At 37.4% G+C, this 24,475-nt stretch overlaps 1 non-coding gene across 1 annotated transcript; it reads left to right on the top strand.

Moving 5' to 3' along the window:
• Positions 1-4,298: 4,298 nt before the first annotated feature.
• On the top strand, positions 4,299-4,405 carry LOC141615849 (small nucleolar RNA R71). Its single transcript, XR_012530242.1, has one exon. It is a non-coding gene; the product is annotated as a small nucleolar RNA R71 (small nucleolar RNA).
• The last annotated feature ends 20,070 nt before the right edge of the window (positions 4,406-24,475 follow it).

The raw sequence follows: 24,475 nt of genomic DNA, 5'->3' as shown, positions 1-24,475 counted from the left end.
GAAAGACAATGGACTTGGCTTCCTTGATGAGCCACTCATATTTCTGGTCAATATTGTCATTCTTAACCCAATGAAATTTGTTGATCATAGTGCTCATATCAAGGAGGTTGCTCCCCTTAACCGGTTTGTAGGTGTTATCCTTGTTGAACTCCGGGTTAAAGTGCTTAGCTAACCTCGTTACTAAGCCCCCGTTTACAATGAAGGCCACTCCATCTTTCCCATTATCAATCTCGAGCCACCGATCAAGCAATAGTACGTTGGAGAATGTTGTACTTTTTGGTGAACTTCCCATTGATATTCATGAAGGACTCAAGGTAGACAAAATCAAGTTCGGTGAAGTGGTTGGTGCCTTTTCTAGCAATCAAGGTGTTGGTCACAAACTTGTACCAAACTCTTATGCCCGGAGGGTGAACATATAAAGCATGGCACTCCCGGAAAGAATTAAATTTTCGACCGGTAATAGCTTTCCAAAGGGGTGCGGCATCATACTTCAAAGGCTTTTTCTCAAAATGATCATATCGCATAAGACCAAACACTTTACCAAAATCAGTCTTACTCATTTTTCTACTATTATTCTCAAGACAGAACTCAACATAATTTCGATTATTTATCTTATATACCCTTAAGGAGCTTATGAACTCTATGGCCAATGAGGGGTAAGTTAATTCATCCATTTCAAAGAGGGTTATCAACCCCATGGACTCGAAAAATGCTCTAGTTCGCTCAAGTACACCCAATTTTCCAAGGCATCTTGACAAATAAACTTAGTAGCCACAATAGTCTTTTTGGCAAGGGATAAAAATGCAATCCTATGTTTATCGGTTAAAAAAAGTTACCTCCGAAAAATTTGACAATTGTTCTACAACCGGAGTAGATGTGGTAGCTTCCTCAATAGGATTGATGATTAATTAGACTTCCTCCCTTGGTTGGGTTACTACCAAAGCCTTGGATGCAAGAAGAGCTTGTTGCCTATTTGATAAATTTTGAGTTTTGGGTGCCTTGGCTCCGCCTTTGGTCCTTGCCATTGTATTCTCCTTCTCAAATTGGTATCAACAAACCAAGATTTTGCTTGAATGTTATTTGCTTCTTCAAACTTCAATCAATTCCTCAATCAATTTAGGGTTTTCAAAATTTTGCCCAAACCCTAGAAAATTGATTCAATTTGTGAGGAAATTGATGTTTAGATGATCTTTCATTGATAAAGGAGTGATTTAATCTTGTTTTGAGCAAGTTTTGTTTGGATTGTGGTGTATTTTGTTAAGAAATTGGTGTTTTTGAATGAGGGGATTGAGGGTTGAAGTGGGATAAAATGTATGTGTTTGTGTTTTTGAAAGATAGAAATGAATTTGGAAGAAGGGTGTCCCGTGTTTTGTTTGAGTATCAGGCCTGGAATGCTCGGATTTTAGAGCGGATGCGCGGATTGTCTTACAGGACATCCTGAAATAACAAAGCAGTGCTGGGACGCGCGGATTTGTTTCGGCTCGACCGGATATCTGCTGAAACGCTAGGATTTAGCCTGCGACGTGAAGATTTTCTTACAGCAAAATTTCATAAGTTTGGAACTTCCCAGGACCCACGGATTGATTTCAAGACGAGCGTCCTGATGTTGGGACGAGCGTCCCGATGCTGGCTTGCGCAGATTTGCTTACAGGACATTTCCCACAAATTGAACTTTCCCAGCTCCCACGTCCTAAGGCCAGGACGCGCGGATTGAGCCTGGGGACGCTCAGATCCTTTTCAGCTCCCACGAGCTCAGGTCTGCTCATGGGGATTCCTCTTCCCGTGTCATTCCTCCTTCTTTTCCTTTGTCAAATGTTGTGGGTTTCACTACAAAGGCTTGATTAGCCTAGGCATTTGCCATCCCCACACTTGGTCAAACACTACACATCAAAACACGTTAAAATACCTCCCTCACTTTCTCTCATGTCAAAAATCTTGATCAAAGCACAAAAATTGCAAATCCGAAAATGACAAAGATGCAATAAAGGAATTGAAATGCTAGTTAAGGGGTTAGAATATTTATAAATGGTGGTTTAGGGAGGACTCCACCAAACTCTCATTCTTGGATGAGATGTTAAGGGGGCAAATCCAAGGTGTTGTTGATGTTGCTCAACACCTTGTAGAAGTAGTCGAAGGCTTGCTCATTTTCAGGATAAAGATCTTGCATAGATCTTTGTGCATTGTTTTCTTTATTATTGTGGTCCGAGTTAAAGTGATGACAATGATCAACAAAGCCTTGCTCTAAGGTCATAGTATTACCAATATAAGGATTGACTAATCCTTCAAATTCATCGTCCCATAGACCACAAACTTCACTAGCTTGTTCCGCAATTATGTCATGAGTTGACAATAGCAACTCTGCTTTCTTGTTGTCATGGCCAATGAGGCCTTCTTCATTACTTGTCATGATGGGTGAGCTATTCAAGCTCTTATTATTGTTGTTGAAAATTCCATGCTCTTCGAATAGAGCTGCTTGAAGGTCATCCACTTTCTCCTTCCATATGGGTGATGTTTCTTTACCCATGGCTTGGTCTTTTCATAGAGATTCTAACTTCTTTCTATCACTTTCTCGGCTATAGTGATCGACCATGAAGCATGGCTCATGTAGTCGGGGAGCTCTCATTGTTTTGTCAAGATTAAAAGTAATTTTCTCGTCCCCTACTTCAAGTGTGAGCTCTCCATGTTTCAAATCGATTACCGCTCCGGCGGTATGCAAGAAAGGTCTTCCTAAGATGATAGGAATATCGGAATCCTCCTCCATGTCTACAATGACAAAGTCTACCGGGATGAAGAATTTGCCAATTCTCACGGGCACATCCTCCCATACCCCTAGAGGTATATTTGTTGATCGATCCGCCATTTGAAGAGTAATGTTGGTGCATTTGAGCTCTCCTATTCCTAGCCTCTTACATACCGAGTATGGCATGACACTTACACTTGCTCCAAGATCACATAATGCTTTTTTGATTCTAGTGTCGCCAATGGTACGTGGAATAGAAAAACTTCCTGGATCTTTGAGATTTGGAGGGGAACTCCCTTGAAGAATAGCACTACTCACTTTGGTAAAGGCAATAGTCTCCAACTTTCGGATGGATTTCTTCTTGGTAAGAATATCCTTCATGTACTTTGCATAAGCCGGAACATGATTGATCAATTCCGTGAATGGGATTGAGACTTCTAAGTTCTTCACAATTTCCATGAACTTTCCAAGTTGCTCATCAAACTTAGGCTTAGCTTGGTGACATGGGAATGGAAGTCTAATCACAATAGGCTCTTTTTCCTTAGCCTTCTCTTCATTCCTATTCTTTGAAGGTTCATTGGTAGTAAGATCTACCTCCTTAGAGTTCTCCACAAGTCTTTGCTTGTCACTAGCATCCATAATATCTTCACCAATCGACCTCTTAGGCCCCTCATATCTTGTACCACTCCTCAAATGGATGGCACTAACCGTCTCATGTCTTGGGGGCTTACCTTGAGGCGGTAATTGCCCCATTTGTCTTTGAGAGCTAGAAGACGCTAATTGAGTCATTTGAGTCTCTAACATTTTGGTGTGGGCAAGTATGTTGTTGATGGTGATTTTCTTAGCTTGGATATCTTTTTGCATTTGGGTGAAAAATTTTTGTTGTTTCTTTTGCATTTGGAGGACCGCTTTTTCAACATCAAAGCCTTGGTCATTGGATTTTTTGTAGGAAGGTTGATTTTGATATCCTTGGCTTTGGTTGAAAAAGGGTCTTTGAGCTTGATTTCTCATTGGAGGTGGAGTGTATGTTGGTTGGGGGTTTTAGACATTTTGGCTCTTGTATGAAAGATTTGGATGGAATTTGGTATTCTTATTATAGTAGTTGGAATAAGGGGTGTCACTCTTGTATGCTTGGAAAGCATTCACTTGTTCATTTCGTCCCCTACATTCACTTTGCTCATGTCCCAAAGTTCCACAACTTTCACATACTCCACATGGAATTGAGGATGATGCCACCATAGCATTGGCATGTTGTTTGGGTGATTTGGAAGCTTCATCAAGCTTAGACATGGGCTTCTCAAACTTCAAATTTATGGTGTCGATATGAGCACTTAGTTGAGCACCCAATTGTGTGATGGAATCTACCTCATGCTTTCCTCCTCTACTGGCCTTTCGAGGCCTACTATATTGGGAATTATGGGCCGCCATCTCTTCGATTTTGGCCCATGTTTGATTGTCATCAACTTCGGTAAAAATTCCATTGGATCCCATATTAAGCACATTGCGTGAGTCTTCATATAAGCCGTTCTAAAATTGTTGAACAAGGAACCACTCACTAAGCCCATGGTGTGGACAAGAACGACAAGTGTCCTTAAATCTCTCCCATGCTTCATATAATGATTCCTCATCCCTTTGCTTGAACCCGGTGATTTGAGCTCTTAACATATTGATCTTCTCCGGAGTATAGAATTTCTTGTAGAAGGCAAGTGCTAGCATCTTTCATGAATCAATACCAAGGGTAGCCTTGTCTAGGCTCTTCAACCATTGCTTTGCGGTACCGATTAAAGAAAAAGGAAATAATACCCATCGGATTTGGTCTTGAGTAACTCCGGTTTAAGAAATTGCATCACAATAGTCGCAAAAAGTCTCCATATGTGAATGAGGATCATCACTAGGCATCCCTCCAAATTGACTTCTCTCAACTAATTGTATGAATGCGGATTTGCAACGAAATTACCGGTTAAATGTGGTGGTGTAGGAGTACCGTTTGGTAGGTTCTCCTCGGTTGGTACGGAATGAGATGAAAATTTAGGCATTGTGGGTTGATTTTGTGGTTGGTTTGGAATTGGGTTATCCTCTCCTTCTCTTGCAAAAGGGTTGACAAACTCAATGTTATTTGGTTGAATGTCCACAATCTCTCCAATACCTACAACTCCTGAAGTACCTCTAGCAACTCTTCTATTGTTGGTTAAGGTCCTTTCAATCTCGAAATCAATTGGTAATAAATTACCTTGTAATCTCCTAGTCATGCAAAATATCAAACAACTAGAAAACAATTAGAACAACCTTGAGGATATTGACTTTCCCAAGATAAAGAAAGACACAACTAAAAACAATTATCGAAAAACAAATCAATTGAACACCGCCCCGGCAATGGCGCCATTTTTGGTATGGTGATAGCGGTATTATGTCATTGTCACTACCAACCAAAACAATATTTATAACTTCACAAACTACTCTTAGTAAAGAGGTAAGTAAAGGCCGGATCCCAAGGGACGGGTATCGATTTAAGATTTCAATTGCAAGTAGTTATGTCTTAGGGTGTCACAAATTGGGTTGAGATGAGATGTAATCTAAACTAATCAACAAGATGAATGTAAATTAATGAAAACAAAGTAAAGAAAGTAAAGGGGTTTGTAAACAATTGATTAAAGGCACTAGGGTGTCATGGGTTCATAGGGGATTCATGGAAATAGATCATACAAACATGTTCTCAATTAGAAGCAAGCACTTATTGTTGTGATGGGATCGAGTTAGTGTATAAATTACAATCCCTAGGAATATTTAGGTCCCGGAGCTGAGCCGATCAAGACTTTACAACACCTATAAGTCGACTTAGTCTCTTCCTATTCAACTCTATGCATGGTCTAACAAGGCTATAGTTGATTTATGTATTACAAGCCTCATTGAAAAGATAAGAGATGGGTAAAAAATACAAGGTTTCATAGTCTAGCATTTCATCAAACATAACATGTGCATAGGTTAAAATCACAACAAGCAAACAATTTAATTATGAAAATATATTAGATTAAGCATAGATCAATTCCCATGTTTGTTTCCCCTAATTCCCCATTAACCCTAGCTAAAGGACTACTCACTCATAATCAAGTTTAGCATGCTAATAAGGTTGTCAATCATAATAACAAAGCAAAACATGATGAATAAATGATGTGATTAACAATAATTAAACAAAGGTAAAAGAGATTATCCCTACTTGAGATGATCCAAATAATAAAGCAAAGAATAATAGAAGTAAACTTGATTATTGATGGAAGGTTGTCAATCCTCCAATAAACCCAAATAATCTTCTAATTACCCAACTAAAACTAAGAACAATTGAAAGATTAAGGAAAGATTAAGATGTGATTAATATTGAAATGTGTATTACAACTTTGATTAAGACTAAATTAAGAGAATGATTACGATCTAAATTGGATTAAGATAGGATTAAGATGGCATGATAATCTAGGTAGTACAATAGGGTATTTATACTAAAATTAAGTACAAGGATTAGGGTAATTAAGGGCTTAAATGACGATTAAGACCCTGAGAGAAGCTTGAAAATTTTCCTAATCCCGAGGGATATGCACAGATCATGCTGCAACTCCCAAGAGAATCTGCGCATCCTCGCCTGAAGCACCGTTGGTCCTGTAAGAAGATCCGCTCGGGCTGGCTTGGAGACGCTCGGATCCTGGCTCTGGGACGCTCGTCCTGAGCTCAGGACGCTCGGATCCTGGTACAGGATTCTTCTCTTGTTTGGCTCCTTAACAATCCGTGGGGATTGTCTTGAAGATGCATAGATCTTTCATCATTGCCCATTTCTCTTCATTTATTTACTTAGGCTCCTAGTGTCGGTCTCCTCTTCGATGCTTGGTCATTAGATGCGATCCATTTAGCTCCATATTTCTCCATAAATGCAAGGTTAGCAATCCTCTCCTACCAAGGACACGAAACCTCAAACAACATGCAAAATAGGAAACTAAAGATAAGAAATGACCCTAATATATGCTAGAAAGCATGGGAACGAGGTAAATTCGGGGATTAAATGTGCTCAAGTATGAGTCACATCTGGTATTAATGGTATGGTTACATTTGTCAGGAGGTGATAGTTATGCGTCATGGAAAAATATATGCAAAGTGAAAGAATCAATAAAGAATGACTATGTCAATGCTGTATGGACAGATAATGCACAGGGATACTCTATAAGAAGAGGGTATGACTTGCTCAGGACATCTCAACCAGCCAAGAATTGGGCAAGCATAGTTGGGAATAATTGGAACATACCTAAGCACTCTATTATTACTTCGATTACTATGAACGGAGGGCTGAATGTCAAGGAAAAGCTTTTTAAATTTTGTTGTTGTATTGATGACTTATGCTGTCTGTGCAATAAGGCAACAGAAACCTCTGATCATCTGTTTCTCTATTGTGAGTATAGTTGCAGGGTCAAAAATGCAGTTGAATGCTGGACTGGCAGGGCTCTTCCTACTGTCAGTGTGCTGCTTAATGGAAATAGGAAGACTGTTCAGTGGAAAGTACTAGCTGTTATTCTGAATGTTGTGTACTACAACATTAGGATGCAAAGAAACAATGCTCGAGTTAATGAAGTGATTATGAGGCCTGAATTTGTAGCAAAGCAAATTGAAACGGAGGTCAAGAGGAGGAACAAGTTTAAGGCTAGGCTAGGCAGAATATTAATCATTTGGCAATAGTTTGGATGAGAAATTTAGGAGTGTAATGCCTTCTTTTAATCTCTTTTAAAGAGTCTTGCTTGGCTCTTTGTTTGTAATTAACGTTTTTGTTTTTGATATAATACATACTCACATTTCACACAAAAAAAAAAAAAAAAAAAAAAAAAAAAAAAGATAGTTATGCGAATGGGAGAATGTGTTATGAAAGGCATGAAAGTTAAGCTCGAGCGAGAGATAACCTTTATCAAGTGGTAACTTACGTGATCAGGATTGACTAGTTAGATGTGATTACGGGTCTATGATGTGTATAAATGTTTGTGTGAAGTTATGACCTCACGAGAAGTGGTATGGCGTAGTAGTTATAAACTTGTTACCTGAGTGTTCTGCATCATATGTTGTGTATGGTAACCTAATAGGATGATATTCAAAAAGCAATAGTTTGGGTGATCTGGGATGGCTAGGTATACTTGTATGTATATTCATGATATATGTACGTGATAGTGTGAGGTTCCTACCTCATGAGTAATGGTATGGATGATATTCATAAGGTTATTATGTGTTTATTCCGTATGATTTGTTGCATTGTGATCTAGAAGAGCGGTTTTAAGAAAGTTTTCTTGTCAGGGAAGTTGTACTGAGTCAGTGTTTATGGGATTGTATAAGTTGCGATGACTATCGATGTGGTTGTTGTGCCTCGGGTGGTGATTCGGGCACGGTACTTCGTGTTGTGATGCACGTATTTTTGCGCTGCGGTGCGGCTATTGGTGGCGGTGTTGCGATGCCGTCATCGTTGTGGTGGAGTAGGCGGGATACTTATGAGATGAACTTTCAAAAGTGTATATCGGTTACGTAGATTGTTGTTTTGTTTACTGCTGTTTCCTGCGAGTTTCGGTTTGGACATATAGACGGCTGTTTTGTTTATTGATGTTTCTTACCAGTTTCATCTTGGGAGTGAGGGTAGAGTAAGATAAGAAAGAGAGTTGGGTATGTTTCCGTTGTTGTCATGATATAGTAATATTCTGTTGAAGGGACATAGTTGCGAGAGGTTGTTGAAGTACTTTTGAACTTCTTTTAGAGGAGGCATTGGTTGACATAGTTGTGGCAAGAGAGCTGTGGAACGTGTGTGCTAAGCTAGAAGCGGCAAGTGGTTCGTAATATTTATTAAGACAGTGAGTATATGGTGTTTGGAATTAGTATCATGTTAGGTTATGGATGAGTTTTGCGGTAATAAAAGAAAAGAACTTGAGGATCTAGTGTGAGTGTGTGTAACAAGTGTGGATCGTGAGTTATGTTAGGATTCATTTAATCTCATTAATTTACATATTCATGTATGTGACATTTTAGTTTAGTCATAAAATTAAAACTTGATCTTATGCATGTAAACTTGAACAAGGGTAGAGAAGAAATCGTCACTTCTTACTATTGTAGTTTCGGATTTTTGGGCACAAATGAGTTCTCCTTCTCACTTGTTCTTGAGCTTCCTTATAATGGATGAACAAAGGATCCAAAATAGAATCCCTCCCAAAAGTTTATACCCAAGGTAACCTCTTAAAAGACTAATATTATTAGATCTAGAACAATATTAATATTACTAAAAATGACCCAAAATATTTATTTTGGTCTCTTGTTATTCGGCCAAGAGAGGAAGGAAGAAGGAGTAATTATCTCTCTAAAATTTCTATAAGTTTTAGATGTAAAAAGAATGAATATCACACACTAGAAATTATGTTGTCAAGTAGTGTAAAAATAATAGAGGAATAACCCTCTATTATCCCCTTTGAAAACCAGTGGGGAGGGTGGAGGAGAGCCAATGCATGGGCTCATTTTCTTCCCAAGAAAATAGACTTGCATGGCTACAAATAGGTGTGTAATCATTTTGTTTTCTACTCAAACAATTAACACAATTTAAACATTATACTCCCTCCACTATTTCGGCACTTTTAACATAAAATGGATGGTCCATTTTATTTTGTCATTTGTCAATAGTGACATATGTGACATGTTACTTGACTTATGAAATTGTAATGTATTTTTAACATATTAAAAATCAACATACTCATAAAATATGTCATTGCCAAAATCGACTAGTAATTCATAATTACTTGTACCAAAACGGTTTATCAAATTATAAATTACAACGTCTTGTATTTATAATAAATTATTCATTCAATTTCAATTTCAATTGTTTCGTAAACAATAATTTTATCTAAGTCATAAAACAATTCGATTACTTAGACCGTATCTAATTTAATCGAATTATAATAAGACACGTTAATTATACTCACAAAATCGTCCGTCAATTTTAAGCAATTTAATTAACCCGTATCGACATACGATCAACTAAATAATCAGTTAAGAGTGTCACCCTTTAGGTATGACCTAAGGGGATCAACTGATCACCACCGTCGCATGACAGTCATGTCAAACTCTAGTCAGCCAATCATTACCGATATGTGTGGACCAGTTGACTATAAAATATTACATCCCACATGTATTCTTAAAATGAGATTTAAACATGTAATCATTATGATCAACAGTTGTGATCGCATTATTGTCGGAGGACACATATTCCAACAATCTCCCACTTGTCCTCGACAAGTGTGCGTCACCAATTGTCTTGTCCTATTACTATATCCCACTCAATAAAAGGTGTCTTTCAGGTCGTACTTGAAAGTGATCATATCGAGAGTGGTTTCCTCGATCTGGAGAATAACTGATTGACCGGAATTATCTACCATAGATACCTTCCGAGTATGGCCACGCATTTCCAGTTCATTACTCCTCGAGTGGCCCTGAGATATTGTTATAACCCTGACAAGGGGTGGACAATTCCTATCGCACTTATTCCCTTCGACTAACCACAGCTATCATAACCCAAAATATGCCCATTTGACCCCATTTACGAAGGTCGTAATAACATAAATCAAAGTTAATCTGAAACTGTGCCACCTTAGGCGAACAGTTTTTAGTCAAAAGAATCGACTCATTAGAATACTATAGTAGCTCTCGCCACGACCAGGCTATATAAAGTTGCCAGAACTCTATAAGCGGTCATTAGCCCGACAAAGTGTTCCTAACATTCTGCCTATGTGATCGACTAGTCATCTCACATGACTCCATGGCACTTGAACTTGCCATCAATCGCATCACACTCTAGTCACTTCGAGACGTCACCTCATGTAACTGACTATGGGCAAATACAATGTTAATCTGTGTTCACTTTAACGTGGTTCAATTGTCTCTACAACCCGTTTAGATGTAACAAAGTATAAGATGAGTTAATAATAACTCGAACGACAAATGTGGACATCACATCCGGGTAGTCAATACCATATTACCACCTTGTGATGTATATTGTATGTGTGTAAACACTAGTCGTTTACAACATGAGTTTAACACACCATGTGTCCATGTGTTCAAACTCTTGAATTGCATTTTCCTCTATTTTCATGTTTGTCTTACATAGCATGAATCTTACCAAGTACATATCTAGTTTCCCAAACTAGGTACAGGTTCTTTACTTTGAGAGAACTTTCTTGTTGTTTATCACATAACCAACGAATTGTGGTGGATGATATAACTTGCACTGGTCAAGTGTTCTACCAACTCACAATGCACTAGGTATACGTTTTGTAGGGTCTTGCAACAATTGTCAAGATGATAAGACTAGCACTTCTCATAAGTCCTAGCATATTAGAAAATACTAGTTTTGAGTAACTTCTTACTATAACCTAGTATCTTTTCAAACTTCTTATTTCTCCTTTTAGCTTAAATAGCTTAGGATTTTCATAAATCCTTACGCATTTTCAAACCTCAATATGTGCAACTTCTTGTCACATAAGCAAGTGTTCTGTCAAACACTAGAATAGCTCATTAGTTCTTCTTGAGAATTCATGACAATTCTTCTATGGCTTACCAATGACTCGTCATGCTCTTAAGCATATGATTCATTATAGGACATGTGCATGATTATTCTAATGGCGGAAGCATTAGTAATCTTTAATCATGTGATCAACCATTCTTAGGTTCAATGAATGACCATGACTGCTTATGGTAATTCCATTTTCATCCAGAATTGAAAACTCAAATACTTCTTTGTAAAAGATAGTACTAGCTCGTCATTCTCAATGAGTAATGAGTTATAAATTTTTACAAGATGATAGCTCCCACTAAATTTCATGTCTTCAAATGGTAATTTCAAACTCCCACTCAATTCCACATGTTTCGTATTTGACTACTCAATCAAAACATTCCCAACATATCTTTTCCAAAATACCTATTTTGAGAAGGTTTCAATCTTAAACTTATGGAAAGAGATTTTAATCTCTAACTCATTCATTTTTATAATGATGCGTAGCAATGTCATTATTTAAAATTGAAATTCCTTTTAATTCACGTCCTTCAAAATACCCCTTTTAGAAAGGAGGTTTAACCATTTCATTTTCATGATGAGGTTAAGTAATGGCATTAGCGTGGTTAACAATTAACTTAGCTCTTGTAGACATCGGCATATCTTTCTTTGCAACTTTTCATCATAAATCTCATTTATTTTCAAGGATGCAACTTTGTTTCATTTAGGCTCTTAAGTAAATATCAATATTGAAACTCTTTTTATATCTTGGTCATAAACTAGCAAATCTCTTGTTGAGACTTTTCTTTAGTCATCTTCTTTCAAAACTTTCTTTTGGTCTCCTCGTGTAGTTATCTTAAGAACATATTCTTTTGATTACTTTAGTTGGTCTCTTTGCTCATGTGGATCTCATCTACTCAAGACCATATATCTCATCTATTCATGTATACTATCTATTTTAGTATACAAATCATTCTTTCTTTCGTAGATCACATTTACTCAAGCATACAAATTATTCTTTGTACTCTTTGTGTCTTCATTTTTCTCCCACTCTATCTTTAGAATAAATACACTAGATATTCAGAGATAGTTTATGAGACACAAGTGATGATTTTGAAGTAGAAGGAGGACTATCTCATAGATTGACTAATAGATTTTAGATTTGATGAGTGTACTTGGTAATTGACATTCCTTTAGAAGAGTTCATCAACTCAACATCACTTTACAATTGATCATTCACAAGCCTTAAGCTTGTGGACATATAATGAATCCCAACATTATATTTGTCAATTGGATCACTTTAAGTAGATGATCATATGTTTCTATGTACAAGCATATAAAGACGAATTTTTAGAACAAACAAATACGATAAAAGGGGTGACTTGGGTTGCAAGCCAAGTCACCATAATCCAAAATACAACCATTGTTTAAAAGGATCACGCATTTCCATGTCGAACACGGAAATCAAAATAGTTCTAAAATTCATAACATTAAAATAAAGACAATAATAAAAGCCAAACTTCATTTGTAGCTACTCCTAGCTCCTTCATGATTTCTCAAGCTTGCTTCTCTTTTCCCTTGTCTTTGCTTGGAGGAGGCCCTATTTACAACAAAAGGGGGATACATTATCACAACTTTGTATCAAAATACCATAGTTAAATTAGAAACATAAAAGAAAGGATAGTCATTTACCTACTGGAGTGATCTTTCCAGCTTTGATGTCACCAAGATACTTGGAACAATTCCTCTTCCAATGTCCAAACCATTACAATAATGGCATTTATCAAGAGGACCCTTCTTGGTTTTGGAAGTGCTAGCTTCAAAATTCTTAGCCTTGGTGGACTTGGGAGCTTGCCTCTTACCCTTTTTCCCATTCTTCTTGAACTTCCCCTTGCTCTTAGTACTTATATTAAGCACATCCTTAGGCGGGTTAACATTTAGCCCCATGTCTCTTCCGGCTTGCACAAGTAACTTGTGCAACTCTTCAAGAGACACGTCCTTGTCTTGTATATTGAAATTCACCCGGAATTGTACATATGCTTTGACTTTGGATAAGGAGTGAAGAATCCTATCAACAATGAGCTCCTTGGGTATTTCAACCTTTTCAAGTTTCAATATCTCGACTAGCTCCAACAATTTGAGCACGTGAGGGCTAACCTTTTGGTCCTCCTTAAAATAGAGATCAAAGAATGCCGAGGCCACCTCATATTCGACGATCCTCGGTGTTTGTGAGAACATTGTCACAAGTTTGGAATAGATTTCATTAGCGGTGCCCATTTTAAAGGCTCTCCTTTGGAGATCCGCCTCCATAGCAAAAATCAACACATTTTTCATAGCGGCGGACTCTTTGTGGTAAGCCTCATATGCTTCCCTAGTGGCAGCACTCGACCTAGCATTAGGTTCGGATGGAGAGGCCTCGGTGAGATAACGAAGCTAGTCATCACCTAGGGCGGCTAATTTGAGTTGGGCATCCCAATCGGAGAAATTTGACCCATTCTTTTCAAGTTTACAACGATCCATGAAGGATCGAGCCATGAAACATTTGTGAGAGGTGTGGCGTTGGTGTTTGGTGCGGCCATTTGTTATGAGCAATGTTGTCAGGATCGGGATTCTACTTTGGATCGATGGGGAAGGTAGGATCGAATCGGTAGAATCGGATCGTAGAATCGCAAGATTCTACAAACTCAGTAAATATAATTTTTTATTTGGTAAAAACATATAATTGAAAATCAAAAGACTTATTTATTAATACTTATTCATAAAATATTGGTAATTAATGATTTTTGTATCATTGTATGAACAACTTACACGAAATTTGGGTTTTACGGTGTCATTATATAAAAATATATATTAATTTTTTTATTATGGAATCGGATCGTTGGATCGTAAAATCGTAGGATCGTATTATGACCTCATCTCTAGAAATTTTCAAATTAATAGGATCGTAAGATTCTACAACTATGATAGACTCATAGGATCCAGGATCGGTCAAGCATTTTTGGATCGTAAAATCGTAGAATTGTTGGATCGAATCGCGATTCTGACAACAATGGTTATGAGAAATAAAAGTGGTCTACAAAACAAAAATAGAAGGAATAAAACACTTGTCGTTTTAATGAAAATAATACTCGTAAATTTTAATTTAAACAGGTTTTATTGCATTTATCTAGTGACCTCTACCCAACTTGATAAATGATTCCAAGACCCAAATTCATATTAACTTAGGCATCGGTAAAGCCGAATACAACCCTTATCAATATAACTCGGTGGATTAACTCTTTAATCGATTCTACTTTTAGAACTTTTGGTCGATAAAATTACATTAATATTTATCTTTAGCCCGAAACACATCCGGCAACCGTCGAGAATACTTTCGTTGAGTTTAACCCAAATTTCGAATAAATGTGTCCATGATCCAAATTTACATCAACTTGGGCATCGGTAAAGCCGAATACAACCCTTATCTTTATAAATTCGGTGGGTAGACATTTATCACCCACTTCCCCTACGTAGCAAGGTTTGTACCCCGGTAAGGCCGAGTGCACTCCCTCACGAAATAGGTTTTCATGGTTTCTAATTTTTGGTAAGGCTAAGTCTCAATTGTTTATTTAAGCGAGAGGTCATGTCAATTTATTATCTATCACGTTTTAACTGAACTAAAGCGGTGAACTACGATAATTGTAATTGACACGGTCGATTAACTCGATTTAATGATGATGCATGTTTTACTTTTGGCGATTTAGCGATGCATGCAACATATAAATAAAATGCAAAGCATAAATAAAATCCTAGTATGGCCTTCCTAAAATAGTAAATCTAATAAACTATTACAAATTCGGAAACCAACTCCTTTGGTCCCTTGAACTTCGGTCTTGGCACGCATTTCAAGGCAACACTTTCTTTGATGGATCGCCTTCTCGAGTGGCACCGTCTTCAAGGAACTCCGGAATAATTAAATAACAAAATGAATTACATAATTTCCTATTATACATTTGTAATTAAAATAAAATAAATCTATTAAATTACAAAACGGTGATACGAGATCACAAAAATTACAACCGAATCGATATTCCCATACATTTCAGGTAATATCAATTAAAACTAAGGCCATACTAAGTAAAATTACATAATTCAAAAATTACATAAAATTAAAATATGACAATAATAAATAAAATGCAGCATAATAATATGTATGAGCACGCCAAATTTTATGCTAAATCGCCTTTAAGAGCCAATATCGTACATTAATCGGTTTTTACGGATTTGCGTGATTTAACTTTTTAAAATCACAATAATTACATAAATTCATATTTATGTACAAGTTAATTACCCTAACCATCTTAGGACTCAAAATTAGTCTCCACTAACATTTGACAATAATTAAACTTGATTTCTTAATATTGTTCATAAATGAACCCAAAAAATTACAAAATTTATGCTATAAACCTCAAATTAAATCATAAAAATTTTAATTAATTTCAAAATTTGAAATTTAAACTAATGAACATTCTGGAAAAATACCATGACACTCATAATGTTCAAAACTTAGGTTAAAAATTTCGAAACTTTATCGAGAAAAACAATGTTGCGGTTTATCGGTTTTAACAATTATGACCATAAAGAATATGAGAAAAATTATATTCATCAACTTTTCACTTTTATATCTAAAATATATGATAAAATGAAACATGTGACATTTTTCCTTTAGTCATGAAGTATGTTTTAGCATTATTACTAATTATAGTCACTATTTATGTGATTTTTCATCAAAATTCATAAATCATGCATAAAGACTTCATTATAGACAAATATTTTACACACATCTTGTAAAATTGCATGTGACAACATACTAAATTTCCATGACCAGATTCGAAATATAACTCATATTAACCTATTTACCCATTTAAATACGATTTTAACTTAAAAAAATCATATTTCGAGCAATACAACTCATTTTATCATGAAACTTTACAGGCCATCGGTAGATAATATATGTGAAAACATATTCAAAAACCAATGAAATATTCGAAGTTTAGCGTTTTTTCGTTCAAAAATGACATTTTTATCATAAAAATCACATTTTAATGCCAATATTATATAAAATGAACAATAAAATCCATAAATAAACCAAAATGTCCTAAAAATCACTTAGGACCAGAAACGTTTAACATGCAAGGTTATTTTTAGGTTTATCTTCATAAAACCAAATTAATTAGTTTTGTATGTTAATCATATAACTCGGAAAAACTATAAACCGATTTGCATGCAAACAACCTAAGGCTCTGATACCGCTTGTTAGGATTAATTTAATCTCATTAATTTACATATTCATGTATGTGACATTTTAATTTATTCATAAAATTAAAACTAGATCTTATGCATGCAAACTTGAACAAGAGTAGAGAAGAAATTGTCACTTCTTACTATTGTAGTTTCGGATTTTTGGGCACAAATGAGTTCTCCTTCTCACTTGTTCTTGAGCTTCCTTATAATGGATGAACAAAGGATCCAAAATAGAATCCCTCCCAAAAGTTTATACACAAGGTAACCTCTTAAAAGACTAATATTATTAGATCTAGAACAATATTATTCTTACTAAAAATGACACAAAATATTAATTTTGGTCTCTTGTTATTCGGCCAAGAGAGGAAGGAAGAAGGAGTAATTATCTCTCTAAAATTTATATAAGTTTTAGATGTAAAAAGAATGAATATCACACACTAGAAATTATGTTGTCAAGTAGTGTAAAAATAATAGAGGAATAACCCTCTATTATCCCCTTTGAAAACCGGTGGGGAGGGTGGAGGAGAGCCAATGCATGGGCTCATTTTCTTCCCAAGAAAATAGACTTGCATGGCTACAAATAGGTGTGTAATCATTTTATTTTCCACTCAAACAATTAACACAATTTCAACATTATACTCCCTCCACTATTTCGGCACTTTTAACATAAAATGGATGGTCCATTTTATTTTTTCATTTGTCAATAGTGACATAGGTGACATGTTACTTGACTTATGAAATTGTAATGTATTTTTAACATATTAAAAATAAACATACTCATAAAATATGTCATTTACAAAATCGACTAGTAATTCATAATTACTTGTACCAAAACGGTTTATCAAATTATAAATTACAACGTCTTGTATTTATAATAAATTATTCATTCAATTTCAATTTCAATTGTTTCGTAAACAATAATTTTATCTAAGTAATAAAACAATTCGATTACTTAGACCGTATCTAATTTAATCGAATTATAATAAGACACGTTAATTATACTCACAAAATCGTCCGTCAATTTTAAGCAATTTAATTAACCCGTATCGACATACGATCAATTAAATAATCAATTAAGAGTGTCACCCTTTAGGTATGACCTAAGGGGATCAATTGATCACCACCGTCGGACGACAGTAATGTCAAACTCTAGTCAGCCAATCATTACCGATATGTGTGGACCATTGATCAAAATATTACATCCCACATGTATTCTTAAAATGAGATTTAAACATGTGATCATCATGATCAACAGTTGTGATCGCATTATTGTCGGAGGACACATATTCCAACAAGTTATGCTTTTGGAGATAGGTGTTTTATATAGAGAGGTATGTCGTTTTGCGGTAATGTGGAAGAGTTGGAGTATTGGTTATGCTAAGGAATTTGTGATATAGGTTAGGTGGGGTGCCGAATGATTTGAGTTATGAGAACTGTTAGAGAGAGAGAACCATAGTTATAGAATGGTTGTGGGTGTAAAGGTTATAGTCGGTTATCGTGGACATGCGGTGGTGATGAGGATTTTGGGAAGTATAGCAAAGGATTTAGTATTAGTGGGTTACGAGGACGTAATCTTTATCTTAAGAGGAGTAGGATGCGTCGAAGAGAGTTTTGATTGTTGTATATGTTACGGTATATTTGAAAGTTTAAGTCTTGGAGCGTTGGTGTAGAATAATGGATGGATTTATGTTGTGGTTGATACTATTAATGGTAATGGCAATGCTTGTAGTAGTATGTCGTTTATGAGCGTAAGAATACTTCGATAGTGTTGATAGTTGGGTGATGATGTTTATGAGTGTGAGTAAACTTCGAGGACGAATTTCTTTTTAAGGGTGGTAAAATGTAACATTCCGTTTGGTGGTTGATCTTGCTTGGTTAATTGTCTTGATATTGGATTTTTTAGTGGATAATATGTTAGTGAGAAGGGGCTAACGGCGTTTGTGGATGGTATTTGGTAGTGTATGGAGTCAGTGTCGAGAGTAGGGCAGAGTACGGATTGGGTATCCGATAAAAAATGCTAGTTTGGATCGGATATCCATATTAGAATCCTGAAGTTAGATATACAATATCCAAACCAAATGTTTTGGATATCCAATGTTCGGATATCCGAAATAATCGGATCGGATGCGGATATCACGGATGCCCATACTTTTGAATTTACTTTAAAATTAAGTTTGAAACAAGATTATATTCATAGTCTTACATGATGATAGTATTCTAACTACAATGTACTCGATATAAAACTGAAGTACCACTTAGATATTTCTCTAATATTTTAAACATTAATTAAGTTGTGTCAAATAAAATTTTATTTTCTCGAAATTATAATAGAAAACTATAGTTTCGGATCAGATCGGATATCCAAATGTTTTAATTCTAATATCCATATGCAAACTAAAACCAAAGATTTCAAATCAAATATCCAAACCAAACTTAACTTTCGGATCGGATATCGGATCAGTTTGGATAATCGGCTTTTTTGCTCAGCCCTAATCGAGAGACTATAATGTAGTTGACTGTGGGTTAATATCCGTATACTACCCTTAAATTGCAGGACTATAACGTAAATTTAAACATGCGAATATCGTCATAAAACATAAAAACAATAGAAACGATAAGGAACAAGAAATAACCTCGGGTCCTTTAAATTGCGGCGTAAAGAACAAATCAAAGCGATTTCCTCCTAATCGTTACACCCAAGACTTTGTCCGAGATATGCCCTTGTGCTAGAACAGTGTTCTCCGATTGCCTTGCAATATAGGGAGAACTGATGTGAGTTTTGTCGAGATGAGAGATCTCAGGTTTTTCAGAGGAGAATACTCTTCAAAACCCTAATTTTTTAGCAGAATGAATTAGGTTCGACAAGAGGAGAGAACTCCCCTTTTTGTCTATGTGATTCTCGGCCAAACCGAGTGAGAGGAGCCCGTATGGGCTTTTCATTTTCTCTTCACTTAAACTCGCGGTCCGGTCCATCACTCGCTAAGTGTATATGACGTGGTCTGATTATAAACTGTTATCGGTTATCGGAAATTAAGGCATCAGCTAATAATACGGGTTAGCTGAATTATTAATACGTGTCCGACAAAACAGTATTGTATAATTATTTTAATATACATTTAATTATATATAAATCACGTATATTTAATTTTACGAATTAACTGGTTAATTCGCCTTAGCCCATGATATTTAATCCGTATTAAATATAATATCTCAACATCACATGTTTGACTAATTACTAGTCAAATAACTCGGACTAACTGGTTAGTCAATTTTTGCATCTACATGACAAGTATTTTCATACCGTCACATCTCTCGAACGTATCCTATAGGTGTGACTTTTAGGGACCAGTTGATCACCGCCATCTGTATGACAATAACGTCAAACTTATCTAGCAAGCCAACCGTTATTGATAAACGTGGATCAACTGATAATAATACCAAAGTATGCCCTTTGATCCTTTTAGAGGTTTATAAGTCCTTGCACTAACTGTTAAGGACACCAACCCCAACAAGCTCCCACTTGTCCGTACAAGTGTATGTGCAATGACGTTATCCGCACTAACTGGAGGACACAAGCTCCAACAAACTCCCACTTGTCCGAACAAGTGTATGTGCGATAACCGATTCTCATATTCATTTAAAATTTCTCCCACTCAATGTAAAAACAATTTGCGTATCTGGATCCACAAAGGTCGTATTTTACAATCGATCCGTATCTAGAGTGGTTTCCCCGACTAGAGAGTAACTTAACCGATAAAACGAATCCGTATCCGAGCATGGCCATGCATTTCGATTCTGACTCCTCGAGTGGCCCTGAGAAATATCGAGTACCCGATAAAGGCTGAATATTTCCTTCAACTCGACTCCTTCCGATCTAAGCACATGAAATGACCCGAGAAAAAATCTACTTGGCCCCCTGTTACGGATGACCGTGAGAAAGAAACCAAAGTCACCCAAAATCTGCCGTAGTCTCAAGAGACAGTCGATAGTCAAAGAATCGACTCTTAGGATCACTATGGAGGTCCTATCCACGACCGGGCAGCGAATGTTATAAAACATTTAGGACTCCACGTCGATGTCACAATGGTGTCCTACGAAATATCCGTATAAATCGCCTCTGTGATTGATTGGTCACCAACCGTTGACTTATGGCTCGTTGAACCCATCATCAACCAACGTCACAAAATAATTGCCAGAGTTATCAGCTCATGTGGGCAATTAAGGACTGAAAAGATATAATGTTTGTTCAGTTCACTTTGTGGTGTTCAAAATTTGTCGTACAAATCCACATGAAAAACAAAATATATGTATAAATATCAAAACGATGATGTCGTATAGAGTACAAAAGAGGATGAATCTAATCCATAAAAGAGTACTACAACTCAGGAACACGTTTGATTCCCATGGAATTAACGTGCTCTTCATGCTTATCTTGTCGTAATGCTTTAGTGAGAGGATCTGCTATGTTATCATCAGTAGCAATCTTTTCTATCACTACTTCCTTTTGCTCCACGTAATCCCGGATTAGATGAGCTTTCCGTTGTACATGTCTAGATTTGTTACTAGACTTTGGCTCCTTAGCTTGGAAGATGGCACCACTATTGTCGCAATAGATGGTGATCGGGTCATTCGAACTAGGCACTACCGATAGTCCATGTAAGAATTGACGCATCCATATCGCTTCCTTTGTTGCTTCGTACGCGGCATAGTACTCGGACTCGGTCGTAGAATCTCTTTAACAGTTTGTTTCGAACTCTTCCAGGTGACTGCAGCGCCATTAAGAGTAAAAACGAATCCAGACTGAGATTTCGAGTCATCTCGATCCGTTTGGAAGCTAGCATCTGCGTAACCGGTTGCGCATAGCGTTTGAGAGCCTCCGTAAGTCAATGCCCAATCTTTAGTCCTCCGTAGGTACTTAAGAATGTTCTTGACAGCCAACCAATGTGGTTCACCTGGTTGCTGTTGGAATCGACTTGTCATACTCAATGCATATGCCACGTCCGGACGTGTGCATATCATGGCATACATGATTGATCCTATTGCCGAAGCATAAGGAATCCGTGTCATGCGCTCTTTCTCTTCCGGTGTCTCTGGTGCCTGAGACTTGCTCAAATGCACCCCTGGAGCCATAGGAAGGAACCCCTTCTTGGAGTTAGTCATGCTGAATCTCTCTAGGACTTTGTCTATGTAAGACTCCCGATCGAGAGATAACATCCGTCGTGATCTATCTCGATAGATACGGATGCCTAGAATTCTTTGTGCCTCTCCCAGATCTTTCATCCGGAAATGGTTTTTCAACCATACTTTCACCGAAGTTAAGAGAGGTATGTCATTCCCAATCGGGAGTATGTCGTCAACATACAATATTAGGAAGACAATCTTGCTCCCACTCGACTTGATATATAGACATGGTTCCTCGACAGATCGAGTAAATCCATTTTCTTTTATCACTTGGTCGAAGCGATGATTCCAACTCCTTGATGCTTGCTTAAGTCCATAAATGGAACGCTTAAGCTTGCATACTTTCTTAGGATGTTCAGGATCGATGAAACCTTCGGGTTGTACCATGTACAACTCTTCCTCCAAAAAGCCGTTTAAGAAGGCGGTTTTCACGTCCATTTGCCAAATTTCATAGTCATGAAAAGCGGCAATCGCTAAGATAATCCGAATGGAACGCAGCATAACTACGGGTGCAAAAATCTCATCGTAGTGCAAACCTGGCACTTGGGTGAAACCTTTAGCAACTAGTCGTGCTTTGTAGATATCTTGCTGACCTTCCACAGAATGCTTTATCTTGTAAAGCCATTTGCATTGAAGGGGACGAACCTTAGCAGGTAAGTCAACAAGATCCCACACGTTGTTCTCATACATGGAGTCCATCTCGGATTGCATGGCCTCAAGCCATAGCTTTGAGTCAGAACTTGTCATGGCACCTTTATAGGTTGTGGGTTCACTACTCGTTAAGAGTAGAATGTCATCTATGTCATGTTCCTCGACCATACCGATGTATCTGTCCGGAGGAATAGAGACTCTTCCCGACCTCCTAGGTTCCTCAGGAATGTTAACCGCAGCCGGGATTGAAGGAATAGGTTCCTCCAATAGTTGCTCGGTATTTGGTTCTGGAATCTCCGACAGGTCGAAGGTTCTATCACTCTTTGCATTCTCGAGAAATTCCTTCTCTAAGAATGTCGCACTAGCCGCAACAAAAACACGTTGTTCGGTTGGCGAATAGAAGTAATGACCAAGCGTTCCTTTAGGATAACCTATAAAGTATGTCTTGACCGATCGCGGGCCGAGCTTATCCTCGTGTCTCCACTTGACATAAGCCTCGCAGCCCCAAACCCGTATAAAGGACAAGTTAGGGACCGTTCCTTCCATAGTTCATATGGAGTCTTGTCAACAGACTTTAGACGGACTTGGTTAAGTATTAGAGCGGCGATAAAAGAGCATAACCCCATAATGAATCGGGTAAAACCGTGTGACTCATCATGGATCGAACCATATCAAGTAGTGTTCGATTTCTCCGTTCGGACACACCATTCAACCGAGGTGTTCCGGTGGAGTTAACGTAAGGCAATCCCACAATCTTTGAGGTGTTGATCAAACTCGTGAGAAAGATACTCGCCACCACGATCTGAACGTAGTGTTTTAATCTTTCTACCTAATAGGTTCTGTACCCTATTTTGGTATTCTTTGAATTTCTCAAAGGATTCACTTTTGTGCTTCATTAAGTAGACATAGCCATATCTACTCAAATCGTCCGTGAAAGTGATGAAATACCTATAGCCTTCTCGTGCGGTGATTGACATAGGACCACATACATCCGTGTGTATGAGCCCTAATAGGTCAGCAGCGCGCATTCCAACACCTTTGAAGGAAATCCGAGTCATCTTACCGATGAGACATGATTCACACGTGCCAAATGATTGAAAATCAAAGGCCGAGATAGCTCCATGTTTGATGAGCTGTTTTACGCGTTTCTCATTAATGTGTCCCATACGGCAGTGCCATAGATACGTTTGATCTTTGTCACCAACCTTTAACCTTTTATTCATTACGTGTAATATTTCATTGGTCTGATCTAAAACATAAATTCCGTTCATGGAAACTCGCCTTGTCAGAAATCATATCGTGTAATGAGAAAATGCAAGCATTGTTTTCTATTACAAATGAAAAACCAAGTTTATCAAGCGCAGAAACTGAAATAATGTTTTTGGAAAGACTGGGTACATAATAGCAGTCATATAATGACAACTCAAATCCGCTTGGAAGCTGGATCACATATGTCCCCTTGGAGATGGCAGCTACTCTTGCTCCATTCCCAACACGCAGGTCCACCTCACCCTTTACGAGGGGTTCGATGTTTCGGAGCCCCTGCACATGATTACACAGATGAGAACCACAACCAGTATCAAGTACCCAAGTTCCGTAACTTGCGTGGTTAATCTCAATCATATGAATAAAAGTAGAAGAGAGAGAAGACATACCAACAGGTTTAACACGACCTGCCTTTAAGTCCTCATGATAAACAGGACATGTGCGTCTCCAATGCCCAGTCTTGTGGCAATGGTGGCATTCCATGTTTTCACTCTTGCTCTTTGTCATGCCTGATGAGTTACTCGACTCACCAGGACCACTCTAACCTGAACCCGACTTCTTGAACTTCGCCTTACCTACTGTTAGGTTTGCCGGAGCTTTGCCCTTACCTTTCCCTTTGTTTGACACAACGAGGACATCCTGTTTCGAGCTCCCACTGAACTTCATGTCCTTCTCGGTCTGTACGAGGAGGGAGTGCAGTTCATGGGGAGTTTTCTTCAAATCATTCATATAGTAATTCGCTCTAAATTGCGAAAAACCATCGTGGAGTGAGTGAAGCATGCGGTCGATAACAATGTTCTCGCTGATGTTAC

This window comes from Silene latifolia, chromosome 11, assembly GCF_048544455.1.
Source record: "Silene latifolia isolate original U9 population chromosome 11, ASM4854445v1, whole genome shotgun sequence".
NCBI lineage: Eukaryota > Viridiplantae > Streptophyta > Magnoliopsida > Caryophyllales > Caryophyllaceae > Silene > Silene latifolia.
The sequence above is the reverse complement of the archived record's forward strand: the minus strand, read 5'-3'. Positions and strand labels throughout refer to the sequence as shown.